This window comes from Panthera tigris, chromosome X, assembly GCF_018350195.1.
Source record: "Panthera tigris isolate Pti1 chromosome X, P.tigris_Pti1_mat1.1, whole genome shotgun sequence".
Taxonomy (NCBI): domain Eukaryota; kingdom Metazoa; phylum Chordata; class Mammalia; order Carnivora; family Felidae; genus Panthera; species Panthera tigris.
This window is the reverse complement of record NC_056677.1, coordinates 95,362,997-95,385,753: the sequence shown is the minus strand read 5'-3', so window position 1 is coordinate 95,385,753 and position 22,757 is coordinate 95,362,997. Positions and strand designations below refer to the sequence as shown.

The 22,757-nt window shown below is 49.1% G+C and overlaps 1 long non-coding RNA gene and 1 pseudogene across 1 annotated transcript; both read right to left on the bottom strand.

Annotated features, from left to right (window-relative positions):
* Nucleotides 1-10,353: 10,353 nt before the first annotated feature.
* On the bottom strand, nt 10,354-14,389 carry LOC122235550. The gene is made up of 4 exons (XR_006213606.1): nt 14,303-14,389; nt 14,038-14,150; nt 11,730-11,844; nt 10,354-10,466 (listed from the first exon to the last, which is right to left on the bottom strand). It is a non-coding gene; the product is annotated as an uncharacterized LOC122235550 (long non-coding RNA).
* A 2,379-nt stretch (nt 14,390-16,768) lies between these two features.
* LOC122235289 lies at nt 16,769-22,022 on the bottom strand (annotated as a pseudogene).
* Between the last annotated feature and the right edge of the window lie 735 nt (nt 22,023-22,757).

Here is a 22,757-nt window from a genome sequence, read left to right as displayed (position 1 = left end):
CAATATGCGCAGAAGGCTTTCACATCATCCTTTAAAATGAGCCAGGAAACATCTCCCCAAGTGTGGAGAAGTCACCTAAGTTTACCATTTTGTCATACAGGGGCACACCCCGAACCGCAGACTACTCATCGTGCTAAATGCAAGCCCCCACCAGAAGTCACAATCAGGCCTCCAGGGCTGTGCCTTGCAGCAAAGGGCTTGTATACACAATTGAGCCATTTTTATTCTTAGTTGAGCCCACCCTCCCTAAAGAGACTAAAAACAAAAACAAAAAACAAAAGCAAAACACACACACACACACACACACACAAACAAAACCAAAACCAAAAAAAAGCAAGGCACTAAGTAAATACTCAGATGAATGGTCTCTGAGAAGAAAGGAGGGGGATCTAGGCAGAGAGGAAAGTCAACAAATTCTGAGCCTTAGTCGAACACCTGATTAATGATGAAGAATAGATTGATTCTAATTATCTCAAACTGTTCTAGGTCTTTTTATTCGAATAGATTCTTATATTAGGGCATTTCTAGATTGGCAGAAATTACTGGAGCTGGTAGAAAGTTTCCGAGTAACCCAAGCCAGGTTTCGCCTATTTTAACATCTTAAAGAACGATGCCACAGTTAATGAACCAATACTGATACGTTATGATTAAAGTTTATACCTGGGCGCCTGGGTGGCTCAGTCGTTTAAGCGTCTAGACTTCGGCTCAGGTCATGATCTCACGGTCCCTGAGTTCGAGCCCCGTGTCGGACTCTGTGCTGACAGCTCGGAGCCTGGAGCCTGCTTCGGATTCTGTCTCCCTCTCAAGATCTGCCCCTCCCTCGCTCATGTTCTGTCTCTCTCAAAGATATATAAACATTAAAAAAAAAAATTAAAAAACAAAAGCTTCTACTTCACACAGACTTCCTTAGTTTTTACCTGTTTTTTTTTTCTCTTCCAGATTCCACCGGGATGCCACATTGCATGTCGTTATGTCTCTTTGGGCTCTCTTGGCTGTGGCGATTTGCTCCGACTTTCCTCGTTCTTGAAGACCTTGACGCTTTCGAAGAGTGCTGGTCACGCATTTTGTAAACGTCCCTCAACTGGGGTTTTCTATGATTGGACTGATGCTGTGGGTTTTATGGCAGAAGGCCACAGCTAAACCAATCTCGTGGCTTCGTATCAAGGGTACATGCCCTCCACGTGTTTCTATCACTGATCCTATTAACCTTGACCACCTGGCGAGGTAGTGTTGTCAGGATTCTCCATTGTAAATTTGCTATTTCCCCGTTTCTTCCATATCCTCAGCTCTTTGAGGGGACGTCACTCCACACAACCTCCTCTATGTTCCATCTCCTTGAAAGCAGGCTCTACATAAATCTTCTGCAAGGGAGGGTTGTCTATTCTCCAACCACCCCCCCGCCCCGCCGCCCCAGCCATTTATTTCTTCAGTCAGTCCTTTATTTCTATTAGCGGGAATTCGCAGATATTTATTTTTAGAAGTTGTGTCATCATCCAATACGACCTTATTTTGTCGCACAGATGTTCCAGCTTTGGCCACTGCGAGCTCTTTCGGTTGGCTTCTCTGTCCCTTTGACATATCCCCATTATTGTGTTTTGTTTTGTTGGGGGCCCTACCTTAGTTACTGGCACTAGAAAATGCTCGGGAACTAAAACGAGGCTATTTCCTGCCCCATTCCTGGAATCGGTCATTTCTCTGAGAATTCTTGGTTCCCTTTATGGGAGAATGGTATTAGAAACAAAGACCTGTGGGCTAGGCATCTTAGTTGCTGCTGGTGTGGCATTTATCGGAGGCCTTCTCAGGTGAGAGAGCACGGAAAGTCGCTTATGTACGCTAACCCATGTACATCTACGTATCGAGAAATATTTCTACATGGATTTGTCTTTACCTGTATTAAAGCAGATACGAGTTTTTACCGATGTCTCCAACGCTCATCCATTACCACGTGGATCCTTCTAGCTCCCTTCCCCTGCTGACCTGGGACCTCGCCGTCCTACCAACCTGCTGTCCATGTAGCTCATTGCTTATTTCCCGGATTCAGGTGTAGCAGTTTCAAACCGGTTAACCCTCGCCTCCACGGGAAGTACCTTTCTCGAGTACAGCGTTTCTGTACAGGTTCTTCTGAGGTCATTCTTAGAGCCCGCTTACTTCCGGTGTAATTGAGCTCAGCGTATTCTCCTGCCCCTTCAGTGAGGTCGTTTCGTGTCTTTTTAATACGGCTACAATCTTCTGTTACATTCTATATTTCCTTCCGAGATCCCCTAACTTCCTACCAGACCTACAAAAACTTGTGTGCACCAAGGTTGATTTACTCTTCATACTGTCAAGTTTCCTGGGACTTGATAAATGCATCAGGTCGTGTATCCACCATTGCAGTTATCATACGGAATATGTTCAGTGCCCTAAAAAAAAAAAACAAAAAAAAAAAAAGCAAACACCCTCCTCCTCACCTGCTTGGTACCCTCTCCCAAACCACTGGCGATCACCAATTATGTTTACGGTCTCTCTAGGTTTACCTTTTCCAAAAAAAAAAAAAATGTCATATGAATGGAATTACAAAGTATACAGCCTTTTCAGACTGCTTGCTATCATTCCAGAGGATCTGTTTAAGATTCATCTATGGCTTGAGACTTTTTTTTTTAGTAAATCTGTCCCACCGTATGGATGTACCCTAGCTTGTTCATTCATTCGCCTGCTGAAGGACATCTTGGTCGCTTTTAGTTTTGGGGGACTATTAATAAAGCTGCTATGAACATGGGTGTGCAGGTGTCGTGTGAGCAAGCTTTCAAATTAGTTGAGTAACTATCTGGGAGTATAATTGCAGATTGTATGGTAAAAAGATGTTAGGGTTTTATTTTTAATGTTTTTATTTATTTTAATTTCAAAAATTTTTAACTTTATTTTTTGGCAGGGGGAGAGAGAGGGCGCAGGGAAGAATGGCAGAGAGAGAGAGAGAGAGAGAGAGAGAGAGAGAGAGAGAGAGAATCTCAAGCAGGCTCCATGCTTAGCATGGAGCCCAACACAGGGCTCGATCCCATGACCCTGGGATCACGACCTGAGCCAAAATCAAGAGTTGTAAGCTCAACCGACTGAGCCACCCAGGCGCCCCACTGTGCTCGGCTTTATAAGGAAATTCCAAACTGTCTTGCGAAGTGGCTGGACCGTTTTTGCACTCCCACCACCAAGGAATGGATGAGTCCTTGTTGTTCCGCCTCCTCGCCAGAAATTGGTATTCTCAGGTTATGTTTTTGTATTTGCTTTCCCATTCTGATGTGCGTGTGCAATGTCTCCTTGAACCCACCTCACTGGGCAAATTGTTTTCTATCCCCTCCTTGCAGGAAATCAACCTATACTGCTGATCTTTCAAAAAAACTTGTTTTAATGTTTATTTTTTGACAGAGAGCCTGCAAGTGGGGAGGGGCAGAGAGAGAGACACACACACACAGAATCTGAAGCAGGCTCGAGGCTCTGAGCTGTCAGCATAGAGCCCAATGTGGGGCTCGAACCCACAAGCCTCGAGATCATGACCTGAGCTGAAGTGGGACGCTCAACCAACTGAGCCACCCAGGGGCCCCTAGTTTTTCATTTTTAATTTCTACAACTGTACATTTAAAAAATCAAATCTGAACCAACTAGTCAACTTTTTCCTAGTAAGATAATTCTATTAGATTTTTATTAGTAATAAGTGTTATTCAGCTGCTGCTTTTTTTTAAATAAACGTTTACTCATTTTGGACAGAGAGAGAGGGGGAGAACATGAGTGGGGGAGGGGCGGAGAGAGGGGGACAGAGGATCCCAAGCAGGCTCTGCGCTGACACGCTGACAGAAGCCAGCCAGATGCAGGGCTCGAACTCATGCACCGCGAGGTCACGACCTGAGCCCGAGTCGGATGCTCAACCAACTGAGCCACCCAGGAGCCCTGATGCCTCACCAATTTTAAATTTTATGTTCTCAAATAAGTTACTTTACACCTCTAAGATCAGTTCCTCACCTGTGAAAGCAGGATAATATTACCATCTTCTTGTTTAAGTTGTGCGACTCAAATATCATAATGTATGTAAAGTTCCTGATAAAGGAAGCACTCAAAATACGGTGCTATTGTGGGGCGCCTGGGTGGCTCAGTCGGTTGGGTGTCCGACTTCGGCTCAGGCCATGATCTCGTGGTCCGTGAGTTCGAGCCCCGCGTCGGGCTCTGCGCTGACAGCTCGGGGCCTGGAGCCCGCTTCGGATTCTGGGTCTCCCTCTCTCTCTGCCCCTCCCCCGCTCACACCCGGTCTCTGTCTCAAAAATAAACAAAACATAAAAAAAATTAAAAAATAAAACAAGATGGTGCTGTTGCTATTGTTAGTAACAGCAGCAGCTGTGACTCAGGCACGACATGCCTTAGCAGGGAGGTCAATTTAAATTTTGGTTTTTTTTGTTTTTTTAAGTACACTCCCCACCCAACACGGGGCTTGAATTCATGACCCCGAGGTGAAGAGGTGCATGCTCGGGCCACCTGGGGGGCTCAGTCAGTTAAGCGTCCGACTCTTGATTTCGGCTCAGGTCGTGATCTCATGATGGTGGGACTGAGCCCCACATCTGGCTCCACACTGAGCATGGAGACTGGTTAAGATTCTCTCTCCCTCTCTCTCTGCCCCTCTCCTGCTCACACGGGCACTTTCTCCCTCTCTCTCAAAATGAACAAGTAAACATTAAAAAAAAAAAAAAAGAGTTGCACACTCTACCGACTGAGCCAGCCAGGTACCCCAGGTATGTCAATGTAATCCAAGAAGTTTTAACTTTTCTTTACTTACATACACTCTATATCACAGAACGGTGTTCTAGCCATTTCTGTCGGCCACCGTGATCCTACCTTTAGTGGGGTTGTGGCATCCGAGGCGGCCGTGTAATTCTGCTCTGTTCCCATTCATCACGGCTCAGAAGAGGACAACCTTCTGCCACTCAGGAGCACCTTTGAATCCCATACCACAAAATAACAAAACCAAGCTGATGCAGGAGTGGGCACAAGCAAGCCATCTGAAGGTCCAAATACAGGGCGCCTGGGTGGCTCAGTCAGTTGAGCGTCCGACTTCGGCTCAGGTCATGATCTCGTGGTCTGTGAGTTCGAGCCCCACATCGGGCTCTGTGCTGACAGCTCGGAGCCTGGAGCCTGCTTCGGATTCTGTGTCTGTCTCTCTCTGCCTCTCCCCTGCTCACGCTCTGTCTCTCTCTCTCTCTCAATAAATAAATAAATGTAAAAAAAAAAAAACACTAAAAAAAAAGGAAGGTCCAGATATAGAATCTCATTATACAAATAAAAACGAGGGGCGCCTGTGTGGCTCAGCCGGTTGAGCGTCCAAATTCAACTCAGGTCACGATCTCACAGCTCCTGAGTTCGAGCCCTGCATTAGGCTTGCTGGCTGTCAGCACAGAGCCTGCTTGGGATCTTCGGTCCTCTTTTCCTCTCTGCCCATCCATCCCCAGCTCATGCTCTCTCTCAAAAATGAATAAACATTAAAAAAAAAAATGGGGAAACCAGAGGACGGATGAAGCAGCCCGCTTCTTTCAACAATCCACGTGAAAGACTGGAGGCAGTAAGTACTGAATTCTAAGTCCGCTCCACCCATTACGGCTTCGGTGATTTCTACAGCATCAGCCCTTTTGGTTTGTGTTGGAAAGACAAATGGTCCTTGGTGTTCAGTGACACCTGGATGAAATCCTATTTAGAACACGGATGAAAACGGAGGAAGAATGCAGAGAGTTCCAGGCTGTGGTGTTTCGTTTTGCATTTGGTTGAGAGCAGATTCACGGCGAACGTGGGTGACGTCTTCCAGGTAGCGACGGCTGATAACTTAGGAGGGATGTGGCAGTGACGAGAGGTTCTGGATGTACCCCCGGGACCAAGGCTGTAGACACTATTTCATAGAATAGAGGATGTCACAGTTGGAAACAGTCTTCGCAGCTAATCCAACCTTCTCAATTTGCAGCGAGGAAACTAGGCCTTTATCAGGGAACTGCCTTGCTCCAACTCAAATACCCAAACAGGTCCGAGACCCCAAATCTCAAATTAACTCACGGAAAATACAGCATGTAAATTGTTGTTATGAATAAAATGGGAGAAACGTGTGAGAAAAAAAATCCCTGAGCCTCATGTTTCCAAGAAGAATATATAAAAAAAAAATAAAAGTATTATATATAAGAGTCAAAAAATTAATAATCAGTTTCATTCACAAATCAGTGAGTTCTAGAAATGTAACCTGCTTTAGGTGACACGTATATACTGGCCCTGTCTTTTCGATGTTTCACATAAATTCACTTGAAATGCTTTAGTTCACAATTTTTATTCATTTGCAGATTTAAAATCAGTTATGACTTCTAAATGAGTATGAAAGAGCTTTGTAAACTATACAGTAGGATATTAAAGTAGGGCATTGATAAGAGTAATATTTTTGCACATTGGGTTTTTTTTCCCTACTTTTCAATCCATATTATATTCTCTGTTTTTAAGTTTATTGTAAGTGAAAGAGTGCACGCGTGCACCTGCTCATGCATGAACGAGTCGGGGAGGGGCAGAGAGAGAGAGAGAGAGAGAGAGGGACAGAATCCCAAGCAGGCAGAGCCTAACGTGGGCTTTGAGCTCACAGTGAGATCATGACCTCAGCCGAAACCGAGAGTCGGACGCTTCACCCGCTGAGCCACCCCAGCGCCTCGATCCACTATTGTGATGCTGACAATTATTTTTTGCAGTTCTCTGCATTAAATAAATAAAACGATTTGTGAGAGTCACGGAATCTGCTGGGAGGAAGTCTGAGCCAGTGTCAATATGTTTAGACCCTGATTATAATTTTTTGTCATCAGGCTATTTTTTTTTTTTTTTTTTACTTCTTTTCTCTTTTACCCCACGGGCAATGATATTTGATGTACCATATACATTGGTCTAGGGTGTCTTCCCTTCCCCGTATCATTACTCCAAAAACGGAAGGGAAGGTTAGGTAAGCATCTGGGTCCCTGTATCTCTGGATATCTTGGTTCCATCTGTACAGTCTCAACCCCATTTGCTAAGTAGTAGGGATTCACTCAGATTCCTACGGGCATCAGGGGTCAGTGTAACTGGAGTTGAAATCCCCTATAATCGCGCCCCTCTCTCAGCACTGTTTTGCCTGCGTGGCAGCAAAAATACCCATCTGAATAGCACTGCCAGGCATGGTTTACAGACACGAAGGGTCTCCATCCTTTCCAGGCGTCAAAAGCAGTGTTAAAAACTTTACCGCACACTAAAACTTCATTGTGCAGAGAAAGTGTAACTGACTTCTTTTTATCTAGAACTCATCTGGCCGCCTTCTTGGGTGGGGGTTCACGTTAATGCCCAATCCAGTTTACACCTCAGTCTGACCTAGAATTAAGCAGTCTCTTTAGAAAATGTTTAGATGCTCTTGGTGAGACAGCTTAGTTTTTTTTTTTTTTTAATTTTTTTAATCTTTATTTATTTTTGAGAGAGAGACAGAGAGAGAGACAGAGAGAGAACGTGAGCAGGGGAGGGGCAGAGAGAGAGGGAGACACAGAATCAGAAACAGGCTCGAGGCTCTGAGGTGTCGGCACAGAGCCCGACGCGGGGCTCGAACTCACGTACCGTGAGATCGTGACCTGAGCCGAAGTCGGACGCTTAACCGACAGAGCCACCCAGGTGCCCCGAGACAGGTTAGTTTCTAAGACAGCTCCCCTCCTCCCTGCTTCTCTCCCAGGCTGCAGGTAGTTTTATGGGGAGGAAGGATATGGCCTACGTAGCGTCATGGCAGAGGGGACGTGGGGACCCTTGCGTGTGGGTCCTTGCTCTCCTCCGCTGTCTATGCTGATACCCCTCGCCCACCTGATCGCGCATTACTGTGCTGTCACTCAGAGCCCAGGATGTGACTAGTGTAACTGATGATCCCCATCTCTCTCTCTCCCTTGGCTTTTTCAGAGCGGGTACCATTCTCGATAAAGTCAAAGTCACCTCAGTTCGCACTAACCATTTACTCATCATTTCCTGCACGTCCTCCATTGAGCCAACTAGCCCCATGGTCCAGACCCAGACTGTTCTGCTGGGTCACCTTTTCCTGCTTTACAGCGTCCACAGGCAGTGCCGCTGACTCTCAATCTACTGTCTGAGCCAGTCAAAAATAAGGTACCTCAGTAAAGCCAAACCCGAGGAGTTTAGATCTGCACAGCTAAGCTGATACGGCAGTACCCCAGGTTGATGCAGGGACGACCTGAGAGGATTTACCCTCTGGAGTCCTGAGTGGGGAATCAGGAAGGAGAGAAGGCCCTCTGCCCTCAGGGTCACCCTCACTATTGTAAGACACTAATTGGGACTCACAATTTGCTTGTTATTTATTCAGTAAACACTATCGGTCTCCTCTCCTCGTCATGGTCCCCTGGGGCCAGCAGAATGCAGACCATTCTTTCTCCTTCCTGCAGGCACATCCCTCCCATGGATACGACTCAGTGCCAGCCCGGCCTTCAGGCACTGAAGGAGGAAGAGAGGGCATCTACAGGACAGCTGCTTGGATCGCAAAGCTTCTGTGCCTGTACGACCAGATTTTTCTTTTAATTTGTTTAACTGTTTTCTTTTTTCACGCTGGCATTCAAAACAGGGCTAGCTAGGGGCGCCTGGGTGGCTCAGTCGGCTGAGTGCCTGACTCTTGATTTTTGGCTCAGGTCAGGATCTCCCAGTTCATGGGTTTGAGCCCCAGGTCGGGCTCCGCACTGACAGCGCAGAATCCTGCTTGGGATTCCCTCTCTCTCTCTCTTCCTCTTTCCCTGTTCCTCTCCCGCTTGTGCTCTCTCTGTCCCTCTCTCTCTCAAAAATAAATAAGTAAACTTAAAAAAAGTTTTACAAAAAGGCCTAAACGGGTGTGTGTGTGGGGGGGTGGATATGAAGGAGGGCACTTGTTGGGTTGAGCGCTGGGTGTTATATGTAAGTGACGAATCACTAAATTCCACTTCTGAGCCAATATTGCACCGTATGTTACCTAACTAGAATCTAAATAAAAATTTGAAAAAAAAGAAATGAACACTATTGCTGATTTTGAGGTGAACATACACATTTAATGAAACACATAAACGTTAAAGAAAGAGAGCACTAAGTATATAACTTACAAGACACTAAGGAAAAACATTTACCGGCTACGAAGAATGCGGTAAAAGAAGATTAGAGGCAGTAGAGAAAAAGTCGGGTTACACAGAAGGCAGAGAAAGAGATAGGAGAAGTCATTCAAGTAAATAAGTCATTGCAAAAAAATGTCAAGTAACCTCAATCAATTAAAAAACACCCGAATGTTGATTTTTAAAGATACAGCTAAATAATTCTATAAAACATAAACTTAGGTACACAAACACGGGAATGTTGACGATAAAAGATTAGGCAGAATACGCCAGGGGAAGAAAACCAACTTAAAAATACACGGATAGTCTAGTTTCCGGCTTTTGAGTCAATGAAATTGTTGCCGTGAAGGCCAAACATACGTACCGGTAGCACAGATCACGTAAAACAGAATTTAGGGGGAAAGAGTGACAGCACGATGGAAAAACATTTAGCCTCGCCGGGATGAGATGAAATTCTCAAACCTAGGTGGACACCATCATCTACCCTCAAATATGGAAGAACAGAACCTGATGGAATCTCACGTATAGACGGACAAATCTAACATGATAAAAATTTCTCTAACAAATCTGTTTCCCTAATTGATAGGTTAAGTGAACAGGGCAAGGTTTTGCAAGGTTTGATCAACCTAATCAACAAATTGGTTTCAAAGGCATCTATTTGTAGGCAGCTCCCTCTAGCAAGTAGAGAATCTACATCCTTCTGGAGCATGAGGCAACATTTATGTCAAAGTAAAACAATCATCCAGGTCCCAAAGCAAGTCTGAAAATTAAAACAAAAACAAAACCAAAACCAAAAAGCGACCATATAGACTATGTGCCCTTATTCTACTGTAATTAGCTTAAAAATAAAACCACAAGGGGCGCCTGGGTGGCTGGGTAGGTGGAGTAACCGAAACACGATTTCGGCTCAGGGCATGATCGCCCGCGTCGTGGGTTCAAGCCCCGTGTCAGGCTCTGTGCTGACCGTGTGGAGCCTGCCCGGGAATCTCCCTCTCTCTCTGCCCCTCCCTTGCTTGCTGTCTCAAAATAAATAAGGAAACTTAAAAACAATAAAATCAGAAGTCCTACACCTACACCGTGTAAGGATAGGGTTCCCGTGGGGTTGGTCTCTGACAGAGCTCTGCTTCTCCCTGGGGACGTTCAGAAGTCTGCTGCTGACCCCTGACCGAGGTGGGAAGAAAATGTACTTGCTAGCGACTTAGAACGGGAACACGGTCACCTTTCGACGGGCAAGAGATGAACATCCTCCTTGGCATTGCTTTGGTAGCGTTTCCGTGACCCTCTGTGTCACGCTCCCCCTGCGGATCCTTGTAAGTACCTGGAGCAGCTGAGGTGGGGGCTCTGTACCGGGAAAGGCACCAGTTAACGATTTTCGATTTTTGATAGAGAAGACCGCGAGGGCGGGAAAAGGGGGTGGCTCTCCTAATGCTAAAACAGGGAAGGCAGAAGTCGAGATCCGTTTCAAGTCAGAGAGGTGAGGTACAGCTAGTGTGTCCAACTGCCCCTTCCTCGTCTACTTCACCCCTCCCGACAACCGCAAACACTGGGACGCCCTTAATTTTCCAGATCTACAAAGACAAGCTTAATTCTGTATACAGATGCCCCCGCTGCAGTATCAGGGGATGTTTGAGAACAGGAGAAACGGGCACCAGGGAGGGCTCGGTCGGGTGAGTGGCCGACTTCGGCTCGGGTCACGATCTCGGGGGGGCCTGAGTTTGAACCCCACGTCGGGCTCGCTGCTATCAGCCCCATCAGCGCAGAGCCCGCTTGGGATCCTCTCTCCTCTCTCTTCCCCTCCCCTGCCCGCACTCGCCCCAAAATAAATAAATATTTTAAAGGGCCGGAGAGATAGGGAGCGAGAAAAATTATCTGACGTATGCAATTTTTTTCGTCCTCTTGTCCTCCTCCTCCTCCTCTCTCTAAATGGAAAGGAAGAACGGTTTGCGGAACAAAATATGCAAGCAAATGCGATATTCGTTTAGATGGCAATTCACCACGCGATTTTGTGAACTTCTGCTGAATTATTTCTACAAGCTTCCAAAGGGTGGAATGACAGGCATTTTGTCACAGCTATTTGTTGGTGTCCCACACATCCCTCTTATAAGAGTACGCACGCAGAATTTAACCACTTGGGCTCTCGGACACTTTAGGAAATGAGCCAACGGTGCCTCATTAGTTAAAGATGAAAATGGCCAACTACCAGTTAACCAATTGAGGGAGTTCTATACTCTTAATTTTTTTTAACGTTTATTTCTTTTTGACCGAGAGAGATAGGGGGCCAGCAGGGGAGGGGCAGAGAGAGCGGGAGACACAGGATCTGACACGGGCTCCAGGCTCCGAGCTGTCCGCACAGAGCCCGACGCGGGGCTCGAACTCATGAACCGCGAGATCATGACCTGAGCCGAAGTCGGACGCTTAACCGACGGAGCCACCCGGCCTCCCCGGGAGTTCTAGAATCTGTAACCACTGTGTGGAAAATAAATCTTACTGTTCTGGATACAGAAAAAGACGGAGCCGTAAAAATAGAACTATACTGCGTTCGCGTGTGAAGGCTCTCAGTCTACACCCATCTCAACCCGGATTCCCCCGTCTATCGCTTCTCACCTTCATTCCACGTCTGTATCTCTTTGTGCCTCTGAGCTGAGTCGCGTGGAGGCCACCCTCGAACGGCGAGTGCGCATTTGCAGAGGGCTCACCAGGTCTGGAAGGGATCCAGGTACTGGGGAGAAAGAGAAAGAGAAAGAGAAGAGAAGATGGCATGTGGCCCTGGGAATCTTGGATTGTTGGCTACGAAAGACAGGCTGACACTCAAGACGTTCCAGTTCCTAGATGCGAGGGTTTTGAGCAAAGGTATAAATGGATCCACGTTGGTGACGCGGGAAGATCCCGAACTCACCTCCTCCCACAGACGCAGCGAATCTACATTTATATCTGCAACAGTTTCCTCTGGAAAAAGCCTAGGAACTCGCTGAGTGACTCCTACACAGCGGGCAAATGAGGGGGCGGGGGGGGGGGACACACCATTGCAGCAGGAACGTGAAGTTGAGACATAATCTCGCCATAAACGCCACTCCTGGCTTGGCAGCCACGATCCAGAAGGAATGGAAAACTCGGCGCTTTCTCCTGAGGAGCGGAGGGTTTGAACCCCGCATCGGGCACCCCGACGCTGAAAAACTGCACCTCAGGGACAACCCCCAAACACACCTGGCTTTGCAAACCAACAAGGCTTGTGTCCACAAAACCCACAAGGCTACAGCAAGCTAAGACCGGCTCTTAAAGGGCACACGTGCCCAGACTCACCTGTCCCCGGGCCCAGGACAAAGAGAGCCAATCCAGAGGGGCCAGAGTTTTACGGGAAAGAGGTTCATTGGCTAATCTTTATGCTTTAATTTTTTTAAGTTTATTTATTCTGAGTGTGAGCAGCGGAGAGGCACAGAGAGACAGAGACAGAGACAGAGAGAGAGAGAGAGAGAGAGAGAGAGAGAATATCCCAAGCAGGCTCCCCACTGACGTCACCGAGCCCGGCACAAGGCTTGAACTCACAAACCGTGAGATCATGACTTGAGTTGAGATCGAGAGTCGGGACGCTTGACTGACTGACCACTCTGGTGCCCCAGGTTCATCTGCTAATCTTAAAGCATGGGCCTGAGGGGCAGACCTCTGCTTTACCAGATCTGGGGGCCTGTTGGCATCCTCTGCAGGGACAGAGGCTGGAGGGTGCCACGTCTGCGCTCTCCCTCTGCCGCGCTCTGGAATGTCAGCGTCTCCCGGAGGGTGGCTTTTCCTCAGGTCTGGTGACCCGGGTTTTGCAGCTGCCACTCAGGGCATGTCCTCTGATCACTTGGCCATGGCGGCCGGGGGGACGGGGCTAACGTTCCTGGGTCCTATGGAACCGGAACCATCAGACGGAGGATTCTTGGCAGGCCACCGCCCCCCAGGGCACTGCACACAGAGCTGACTGAAACACACCCCCGGTCTTTCTGTGCCAGAGGCCTCTTGGCCCGTCCGAGAGCGCTGGCCTCGGTGGCAGGCCTCAGATTTGGCACCCACTTAGAGGTCTCTGGAGGTGCTCTCAGGAAAACAGGCTGGTGGATGCCACCTTCGGGTTGTCCCTCTACCTTGCTGCAGTCGTCAGTATCTCAGAACAATCCCCTTACCCCCTTAACAGAGTTAATATCACCCTACGTAAATTAAACCGGGGTCCTCAAGGATTTCAACTTGTATATGCCCTAGTGAGCGCAAGGGTGATGATGCCAACTACTGCTCCTTTAATATCCCGTTTTGGCCTGGTCTGAAACCCGGAAAGAATGAATGGTGCCTGGCGGTGAGCCCACCACCAACTTCAGGCCCCTACGCCCAATATTATTATAATTACCGATTCTAGTCAATCAGCCACTGGCAACCGTTTTGCTGTTATAGATCGAGATTTGGCAAATATGCTCTGTTCGGTGTCTGTTTCCTTCTTTTACGTTTATCTATTTCGAGAGACACAGAGACAGTGCAAGTGGGGCAGGGGCAGAGAGACAGGGATGGAGAGAGAATCCCAAGCAGGCTCCCGTGCTGCCAGCGCAAACCCCGAGGCGGGGCTCGAACCCACGAACCGTGAGGCGAGATCATGGCCTGAGCCGAAACCAAGAGTCGGACGCTTAACCGGCTGAGCCGCCCATGCACCTGTTCAGTGTCTATTTCAACAGCCTGTGAGCACGGCGGCCTTTCCCCCTGAAAGGACACAATACACCTTTACCAGGCTTCACGAGGGAACTCAGCAGCCTTGGCGTTACACACCGTCTTTGCCGGCAGGACCCTGACTGCACCCACCTTTGCCCGGAACACGGAAATGACGTGACGTGGGTGGCATCTTCCCCCAAGGAGACCTGTTGGACACACGGATGAAGGACACAGATATACTCACGACGGAGCTCACGGAAAAGGGACGGATCGTTGCCACACACGGTGCAAGGTCCCGGCCGTCTCTTCAATTCCAGAAAAGCCTTCGGGAAACCGAGAGCTGCTCCACCTTTGACGCTGTCAAGAAACGCTGATTAACCCTTTCAGCACCCACACCGTTAACACGAGTCCAACATCTTCTAGCCCTTTCTGCGTTCTGGAGGCAACATATTCCTCATTTATAATCTTACTTCAACCCCCCCGGTGCTGTTACTTGCCAAAGGGCCCACCTGAAACGAAGTCTTCGCCAACACAAAGTTCTAGAATCTGGGGTGCCCGGGTGGCTCAGTCGGTTAAGAGTCTGACTTCGGCTCAGGTCACGATCTCGCGGCCCAGGAGTTCGGGCCCCGCGTCGGGCTCTGGGCTGACAGCTCGGGGCCTGGAGCCTGCTTCCGGTTCTGTGTCTCCCTCTCTCTCTGCCCCTCCCCTGCTCATGCTCGGTCTCTCTGTGTCTCAAAAAAAAAAAAAAATTCTAGAATCTGTCCGAATTGAAATAAATCAACAGGCACTGGTGTTAGTGCCCGTGGAGACCCCTTCATCGTAGGGGCTGTACCAGCCTCCTCTTATGCCCCCCCGGAATCTCTGAACCACCTATCATAGCCACTCGTTGGCCACGGGCTTCTGATACAATAGACTGTCCCTCCCAGTTCTGCACCATTCGCAACTGGAATGGCAACAGTGGCCACGTAGTGTGCTGTCCCAGAATTAGATGCACTCACAGACTCTGAGTTTACGACGTTATGTACCCGGCTGCACACTATGCCTTCAGTAACAGAAGAGGCACCCCCAAAGTCAGCACGGCTACGGAGACCTCCTTGCTACAGGGAGACAAACCGGGGCCCTCTCTGCAGGTGCACGTGGCCTCTCCCGTCGTCAGTCCCTTGCCAGATGCCATGGTGCTGGAGGACGTCACCTCTCTCCCAGACCCACTGGCCACTTGGAGAGTCCTTAGCATCAGCTGAGTACATAACCATGGGAGTTCGTACACTTTATGGATGGTCTTGCCACCTTCACGCACAATAGAGTTCAGCGGGGAGTTGTTTTTCATCGTTTCATCACAAGGTCCCTGATATTCGGGCGCCTGGGTAGCTCAGCCAGTGAAGCGTCTGACTCTCGGTTTCGGCTCAGGTCACGATCTCAGGGTTCGTGAGATCGAGCCCCACATCAGGCTCTGTGCTGACAGTGTGGAGCCTGCTTGGGTTTCTGTCTCCCTCTCTCTCTGCCCCTCCCCTGCTTACTCTCTCTCTCTCTCCTTCTCCCCCCACCCCCACCAAAATAATAACGTGCCTTGCAAAGAAAGAGACTCAAGGGTCAGCATAATTGGTCACATGTCAGACGGGCATTGTAGCGTTGGGACACCCTGGCCCAAAAATTGCCCCATGTGTATAAGTTTACCAACTCATGGACCACTGCCTACAATTTTTCTCCTTTGGGGTAAAGAATACTGGGGAGCTCTTGCCTCACAGACCCCCAAAATGGAAAACACGTCTCTGCATACAACACGGCCACAAGACGCTCCTTATGCCCTTTGGAATTCTAGGCATTACTGCTAGTGACCAAAGCACTAGTTTTGATTCTCAGAATGCCAAATGTTGAGCTCTTTTTTTTAAATTTTATCTGAGAGAGAGACAGAGAGAGCGAGAGCGAGTGCACGAGCAGGGGATGAACAGAGAGAGAAGGAGAGAGACAAAACCCCAAGTAGGCTCTTCACTGTGGGCATGGAGCCCATGTGGGGCTTGAACTCACGAACCGTGATATCATGACTTCAGCCGAAATCAACAGGTGGACGCTTACCCGACTAAGTTACCCAGGTGCCCGCCACAACGTCGAGCTCTTGGAGAAGATATACGGTGGAATTTCCGCCTTTCCTATAGACTCCAGGCAGATGGTGTAATCAGGAGGCAGAATGAGCTTCTTAAAAAACTCCTATTTAACTTAAAGAACGTCAGATGGAGCCCATGCGGGTTGTCACCTTTGCCACTGGCATTGATTTATCTCCATTTGTACCCCCTGGGGACAAACACTCCCTACAACAGTGGCACACAGGTCTCTCAATATACTTTATCGCCTACCAAGGTGGGCACTTCCAAAGTCTATGTTTTTTACAACAACCTCACCCTGGGGCCCTCTTCCTCTTGGTCAAGTAACTACGTATTTCGTTTCCTAGGGAGGTACTTGCCATACTCTCTGGAAGGCTCAGTCATCATCGAGGTTGAAATCGAGGTCAAGGCCTCAAGGGTCGGTTGTGGAGTAAGGCCTAATCTGGTGCGTATCTCGATACCTTGGGAAAACGAAGAGGGCCTCAGAGAGCCCAGCTGCACGTTCCACTCTCTCCACCGTGCTCACGTGGATACGGTCTTCTAGCAAGCGACCCCCATTAGCACACAGACCAGGCACGGTGCCTGCTGGTGAAGGTTTCGGCAACCCTCCAGCCAGAGAAATTTAGACGAACCAATCCTTTCCTTCCGCAGGAAGCAGGGGGCACCCCGTCCTCTTGTAACTACAAGGCCGGCCTTCCCTCGCACCTGCTGGTTCCCTCCGTTCTGGAATGGAACACCTGTGTGGCCCTACCCGGCACGTGTCCTCCTCCCCCAGATGGTGAACATATGTGATTAACAAACTGCTGTCAAACTCACCTGTAAAGTGTCTGTCGTGTGCTAGACCATTCTGGTGGCCCCAGAGCAGGACTCCCGCCCTCACCGACAGGGTGAAGTAGAGGGGAACACGACACTGACCACTCGAGGTTCACGGAGCTAGACGTGAACTTTTGGAGACATAAATTAAGAACAGAAAGGGGCAAGGGGCACCTGGGTGGCTCAGTCGGTTAAGTGTCCGAGTCTTGGTTTCGCCTCAGGTCACGATCTCACGGTTCCGGACATGGAGCCCCCGCTGTCAGCATGGAGCCTGCTTGGGATTCTCTCTCTCCATCCCTTTGCCCCTGCCCCACTCACACACGTGATAATAAATAAATTTATTTTGAGAGAGAGAGAGCGCACACAGTGGAGGAGGGGGAGAGGGACAGAGAATCCAAAGCAGGCTCCAGGCTCTGAGCTGTCCGCACAGAGACTGATGTGGGGCTCGAACTCACGAGCCGTGAGATCATTACCTGACCTGAGCCGAAGTCGGGAGCTCAACCGACCGAGCCACCCAGGAGCCCCCAAATAAATACTCTTTTAAGAAAAGAACAGAATGGGCAAAGAAAATTCCTGAAAAACAAAAATAACAGAGGGGCTCATCTGACCAGATAATAAAATGTACTAACTACGTACAGTAAATAAAACTGCTCAGTACCGGCACAGGCATAGATACATCAGTGAAACAGAAAAGTGTCCAAAAATAGACCCGACTAATGATGGGACTTTAGTATATGATAAACAGTATTTTCTCCAGTGACGAAAAGACAAATAGCTCAATAAATGATGTTGGGACAACTGGCTATCTCTTTTGAAAGAAAAAGAGAGAAACCTAGATTCTTAATGCACTCCTTCCTTAAAAATAAATGCCAGACCGCTCAAAGATTTACACAGGAAGAATGGATTTGGAAAACGTCTCTTGGAAGAGAACTTGGGGAAAATGTTTTACATCCATGAAATAGAGAAAGCCTCCCTACAGCAAGACACAAGGCCCAAATCTTTACCGAAAAATAATGATAAATTTAACGACGTAAGCAATTAACACATTTTCTCAGTAAAAAGCATCCTAGAGAAGTCACCCGATAAATGGCAACTGGAAAATATATTGACGACACGTTTGACATAAAAAGAACTAGGCTTCCGAGGATATAAAGGGCCCTTTCAGGGGCACCTGGGTGGCTCAGTCAGTTAAGCCTTTGACTCTTGATTTCGGCTCGGGTCATGATCTCATGTTCGAGCCCTGCATCTGGCTCCTCGCTGCTTGGGATTCTCTCTCTCTCCCTCTCTCTTTGCCCCTCCCCTGCTTGCACACTGTCTCTCTCTCTCAAAAATAAATAAACCTTATTTTATTTATGATAAAGTTTTATTTATTTATTTTTGAAAGAGAGAGAGACAGAGAGACACAGCACAAGTCAGGGAGACGCAGAGGGAGAGGGCGACACGGAATCCAAAGCAGGCTGCAGGCTCTGAGCCGTCAGCACAGAGCCCGATGCGGGGCTCGAACTCACGGACCGTGAGATCGTGACCTGAGCTGAAGTCGGACGCTTAACGCACTGAGCTCCCCAGGCGCCCCTTAAATAAGCTTTTTTAAAAAAAGTGCCCTTCTGAATAAGAAAAAGACGAGCCAATATAAGGGTAAGCAAACTGTACAAAGAGGCAAACCAAGAAAAAATATTTGTAAGTGACTTGGAAGTACAAAAAGATGCTTCATCTTACCTGTAATTTAAAAAACCTAAATGAAGACAAGGATATAACACTTTTTCTCTTATCACTTTGCTAAAGCTCCAAGTAGCAGGTCACACCTAGAAGAAGAGTCACCTACCTGAAGTAGAGGAGGCCGTGGACTGTCAGACACTCTCATGTTGTTGGTTGACGGCGCCACCGACGACCTTAGTGTGGGGGCCAATTAAGAACACGTATCGGCATTAAAAAAATTCACATATTATCCAGCCCGTTAACTGTCTTACCGTCAATACTTGAATTTTACCCTGGAGATATTACATGCTAAAATATCTGTACCTCTATGCACGAGGACGTTTATCACAGGTCAGTTTATAATAGCCAAAGGGTCAAAACACCCTTTGTGCCTTTCCTTCAGGTAAACGTTTAAATAAATTCTGTACGATGATCAGCTGTTCAGAGAATGTGATAGATGCATATGTGCCTATAAAAAAGTTCCTGAGATAGACGGTTAAGGGTACAAAGGCAGAATACAGAACAGTGTGACTGCTATGCTCTCATTTGTGTAAAAGAAAAACAGACACATACGACTCTTAGGTGAAAGTATAAATAAGACACTCTTAATAGGGGGCATCTCCAAGGAAAGGACCTGGATGTCAAGGGCAGTAGGGAGATATCTTTTCCATCATATACCCTTTGCCTCATTAAAAATTTTACTATGTGCCTGTTACTTTTTCAATAGAAGGATATTGTTAATTAAGAAAAAAGAAATCACAGGGCACCTGGGTGGCTCAGTCCGTTGAGCGTCCGACTTCGGCTCGGGTCGTGATCTCGCAGGTCATGAGTTCGAGCCCCGCATCGGGCTCACTGCCATCAGACTGTCATCGCAGAACCCGCTTTGGATCCCCTGTCCCCCTCTCGGCCCCTCCTCTGCTTGCGCTGTCCTAAAAATAAATGAAGATTAAAATAAATTAAAAAATAGATATTTTTAAAAATCATGGGGTATCGGGATTGAGAATCAAACAGAAAACATTCCTCTTAGCGCTATCTTATCTGAAAAAAAGAAGAAAACAGATTTGCAAGTGTTGTCTTGAAACAGCAAAGGAAGGGTAGGGGTTAAAAGTTTCTGGCACGCATGGGATGGCAAATGGAAATTAATTGGACAAATACCACTATTACTAACCTAAGACTGGTGGGATATCATTGGTGTGCTCTTTGTTCAATGACCCGCTCTTGTCGTTTTTAACCTTCTTGAGGAATACTTGACAAATATAATTGCACATATTGCAAGCAATGTGATAATTTGATATACGTATACATTGCGGAATTATTTACTGTTGAAAAATTTTATCAGTTTACTCAAGATTTCCATCTTCCAACACTATTTTCTTTCTTCGTGTGTGTGTGTATGTGTGTGCACGTGGGTGGTATTTTTGGGGTGCATACCAATGTGTGCGTGTCAATACTTGTTGAGTGTCTGTGATATATGTAATGGGCGTGTGTTTTGTTACCTGTGGTTGTGTGTCCGTGGTGGGAGTGTGGTGTATGTGTGGAATTCTGTGAGTGAAACTCTGTGTGTCTTCATTGCCAACGCTGTTTCCTTTATTATTATTATTATTATTATTATTATTATTTGAGACCTTTATTAACAGGTGCTTGCCGTTCGTCAACTTTTGGAAAAAAATCGAGTTGTGAACTTTTATTACACATTAAAAACAAAGTTCTTAAACATGTCAACTTGACCAGATAGGAAACCATTTGAAAACCTTGAACAGTGTCTTGAGACAAACCAGGCTTTTTTTTCTTTTTTTAAAAACTGCGTTTGTCACTAACCAAAAACCGACGTCTTTAGGTAAAAACAATAATGCCGATAGTTCTGGTTGTCTGGCCAATGGGCAACAAGCAGGCACTTAAGGGCTGAAGCTCCAATCTTTGGCGCATTTCTTATTGCCGGAACTTCTTCCTCACCTCCCGCTGGACGACGAAACCGGATGATGGCAGAGCCGGTAAGCGGACACTTACCTCGCGTCGCCCTGCTCGACGTCGGGAGTGGATAGACTCTCGGCCGGTGGATCGGCTGTCTTGGCCTCTTTGCCGTCTCGCGGTTTGGGGTTTTCTGGGCGTCTGCATGGGTAACCGAGGTTGCGGCGGGAGGGACGTGGGGGTGGGGGCTGACCTGGGGTCTCATCTCCTCCATCTTCCTTGTCGTCTTCGCCGCCGTCCTCCCTAAACCACCTTTGGAGAGGAGGCCCCGTGCGGGGCGGTGGTCCACCACCCAGGCCACATTGGGCGTCACCGGTCTACCTTGCTCTGCCGCGCCCTGCCGCGCCCTGGTACCTTCCATCACTTCTCCCCGCACAGGATGTTGGAAGGCTGTGGTCCGCGTCCACGCGGTCTCCGCACGTATTCAGGGGGGAAGCGTCGCCTGCGGTGGGTCGGCGCCGTGAGGGTCTGGCCTTCGCGAGCATGCTCCGGTCCCGGGTTCTTTCCCCCACGCTCACTGTCCCGGTAATTCTGCTGGGAATTGGGTGGAGGACCCCTGCCACGCGGATAGCGTCCGTAACGGTTAGGGTCCCCCGCAGAGTCACCGACCTGCACTGCGGCGGCGCATCTGCCCCTGACATTTGCTGCGTCCGCCCCCTCCTCTCCTTCAACATCTGACTCCGCAGTCTGTCCACCTCCTCCACTGCCAAGGGACTTCCTGGGATTCTTCTTTATGGCTGTCTGGTGTGCAAATACAACTTCCTTGGTGTCATTCCTGGGGATGAAACCATATTCGTTACATTGAAGCATTCTGTTGTTCCCCAATCCTTCGTTGCGATGACCTTCTTGGGCCGGCAGGAGGCGCCCCTGTGAGGCTACCCGGGCGGCAGCTCCCTGTGCTGCCGCCCATATTGTTGGGCTTGGTGCCGCTAGTGGTGGGGAGGGGGGGGGGTGGGGGGAGGTGCCGTGGTGGGGGAGGGGGAAGGGAGGGGTGGGGACGGACGCGGGGGTGGGGGCAGGGCGGGGCAGTGGTGGGGGGGCGGGGGGTGGTGTGGAGGGTGGGGGAGGGGCGAAGGGGTGGGGGGAGGGGCGAAGGGTGGGGGAGGGGCGCGGCGGGCGGTGCCGGGGGAGGGGGGGCACGGGGGGGGGAGGGGCAGAGGGTGAGGAGGAGGGGTGCGGGGAGGGGGAAGGCAGGGGCTGGACGGTGGGTGGCCGGACGCGGAATGGGGGCAGGGCAGGGACGGTGGTGGGGTGGGGGGTGGTGGGGTGGGGGGGGTGGGGCAGAGGGTGGGGGAAGGGTGAAGGGGGTGGGGGAGGGGCGTGGCGGTACGGCGGGTGGCTGGACTTGGGGTGGGGGGAGGGGCAGAGGGCGGGGGGGAGTGGGGCACGGGGTGGGGGGAGGGGCAGAGGGCAGGAGGAGGGGGAAGGCAGGGGCAGGGACTGTGGGTGGCTGGACGCGGGGTGGTGGTGGCGAGGGGGGTGGTTGGGGGAGGGGCGGGGGGTGGTTGGGGGAGGGGCGGGGGGTGGCCAGACGTGGGGTACGGGGAGGGCCGGGACAGGGGCTGGGGCATGGGGTGGGGGGATACCTGGGCCTGCGGACACCGGGGCGGGCGGGGCGTGTACGGTGGCGGCAGGACCGGGGTGGGGGCGCGGGAGAGAAGGGAAATGGAGGGAGAGGGAGGAAGTGGGGGCGGGGCGGGGGGCGGGGCAGCTGCAGCCAGAGGCGGCCGGATGTGGATGTCGGCCCCTCTGCTCCTCGGTGTGGTAACTCGATGGTAACTAGGCTGGAGGCGGGGCTTCTCAGGGTTCTCTTGGGGTTTGCTCTCTGCTGCCGATCGGACGCGGCACTCGTTTCTCACGTGTTTTTCCCAACACCGAAATAACTGGTGTTCTTCTGATTATAAAAACAGTACACGTTCAATATAAAACATTCAGATGATACAGAAAAGTATAAAAATATGTAAAAACTGGGGCTCCTGGGTGACTCAGTCGGTTAAGCCCCCCTCCCCTCTTGGTTTCGGCTCAGGTCAGCGTCTCACGGTTCCGGAGTTCGAGCCCCACATGGGGCTGCGTGCTGATCGTGCAGAGCCTGCTTGGTATTCTCTTTCCCTCTCTGCCCCGTCACTCTCAAAATAAATAAATAAACTTAAAAAACATGTAAAAAGGATGTGTAAATCTGTTACCTGGGCAAAACCACTGTTACATTTTTGGTGTCTGTCGCTCCATCATGAGTACTAGAAATTGTGTATTTTAATGATATAATACTAGCTCATAACCAGATTTTCCAGCCAACACTAAATAGACAAGTGTCTATGCCAACCAGTAAGGACGTATGTCATCATAACGTCATACTTCCATCATTCATTATGTGTAATTAACGCAAGGGGTA